The sequence below is a fragment of the Arachis duranensis genome, chromosome 6, assembly GCF_000817695.3.
Source record: "Arachis duranensis cultivar V14167 chromosome 6, aradu.V14167.gnm2.J7QH, whole genome shotgun sequence".
NCBI lineage: Eukaryota > Viridiplantae > Streptophyta > Magnoliopsida > Fabales > Fabaceae > Arachis > Arachis duranensis.
The window spans coordinates 99092426-99094517 of NC_029777.3; positions in this window are offsets into that span (position 1 = coordinate 99092426).

Below are 2092 nucleotides of genomic sequence, written 5' to 3' on the forward strand. Positions count from 1 at the left end.
TTTCTTCTGAGGTATCCCATTATTCACGGAATTCCTCTCAGAAGTGTACATGAATTGGTTGTTTGCAACCATGTCAATGAGTTCTTGAGCCTCTTCAGGCGTTTTCTTTAGGTGAATAGATCCACCTGCAGAATGGTCCAATGACATTTTCGAAAATTCAGATAGACCATAATAGAATATATCTAATATGGTCCATTCTGAAAACATGTCAGATGGACATCTTTTGGTCAGCTGCTTGTATCTTTCCCAAGCTTCATAGAGGGATTCACCATCTTTTTGTTTGAAGGTTTGAACATCCACTCTCAGCTTGCTCAACTTTTGAGGAGGAAAGAATTTATCCAAGAAGGCAGTGACCAGCTTATCCCATGAGTCCAGGCTATCCTTGGGTTGTGAATCCAACCATATTCTAACTCTGTCTCTTACAGCAAAAGGGAAAAACATGAGTCTGTAGACTTCAGGATCAACTCCATTCGTCTTTATAGTCTCACAGATCTGCAAGAACTCAGTTAAAAACTGATAAGGATCTTCAGATAGAAGTCCATAAAACTAAAACTGGTAAGGATCTTCAGATGGAAGTCCATAAAACTTGCAGTTTTGTTGCATTAAGGCAACTAACTGAGGTTTCAGCTCAAAGTTGTTGGCTCCAATGGCAGGAATGGAGATGCTTCTTCCATCAAATTTGGACGTTGGCTTTGTGAAGTCACCAAGCATTCTCCTTGCATTATTATTGTTTTCGGCTGCCATCTCCTTCTCTTGTTCGAAAATTTCTGAAAGGTTCTTTCTTGATTGTTGTAATTTAGTTTCTCTTAGTTTCTTTTTCAGAGTCCTTTCAGGTTCAGGATCAATTTCAACAAGAGTGCCTTTTTCCCTGTTCCTGCTCATATGAAAGAGAAGAAAACAAGAAAAGAAGAAGAATCCTCTATGTCACAGTATAGAGATTCCTTTATGTTAGAAAGAGGAATCCTCTATGTCACAGTATAGAGATTCCTTTATGTTAGTAGAAAAAGAAAGGGGAGAAGAATGAAGAAGAGTGGGTTCGGATATTTAGGTGAATAGAGGTGAAGAGAAGTGTTAGTAATTAAATAATTAAATAGAATAAGAAAAAAGATAGAGAATTTCGAAAATAATTTTGAAAAGGGGTTAGTAATTTTTGAAAATTAAAGATAAGATGTAATTAAAATTAAATTTTTCGAAAATTACAGATAAGATATAATTAAAATTAAAATTTAAAACAATTAGTTAATTTAAAAAGAATTTTGAAAAATGGATGATATATTTTCGAAAATTAGAGAGGGAAAAGTAGTTAGGTGGTTTTGAAAAAGATAAGAAACAAACAAAAAGTTAATTAGTTAGTTGAAAAAGATTTTAAAATCAAATTTTAAAAGATAAGAAGATAAGAGGTTAGATAAGATATTTTGAAATCAAATTTTGAAAAAGATAAAATTTTTTTGAAAAAGATAAGATAAAAGATAAAAAGATTTAATTTAAAAAAATTTTAAAATTACTTACTTCACTAATAAGAAACTACAAGATAAGATTTTAGAAATTAAAGATTGAACCTTTCTTAGCAAGAAAGTAACAAACTTCAAATTTTTGAATCAATCACATTAACTATTAGTGAGTTTTCGAAAATTTGATATAAAGATAAAAAAAGATTTTGAAAAAGATTTTTAAAATTTTCGAAAAAACAAAGATAAAATTGAAAATATATGATTTTTGAAAAAGATTTTAAAAAGATAAGATTTTTAAAATTGAAAATTTGACTTGACTTGTGAGAAACAACTAATTTTAAAAATTTTTGACCAAGTCAACCCAAAATTTCAAAAATTTGGAGGGAAATAAGGAAAAGATATTTTTTTTATTTTTGAAATTTTAAAGATGAGAGAGAAAAACACAAACATGACCCAAGACATGAAAATTTTGGATCAAACACATGATGTATGCAAGAACATTATGAATGTCAAGATGAACACCAAGAACACTTTGAAGATCATGATGAACATCAAGAACATAATTTTGAAAAATTTTTAATGCAAAGAAAACATGCAAGACACCAAACTTAGAAATCTTTAATGCATGGACTCTAACAAAC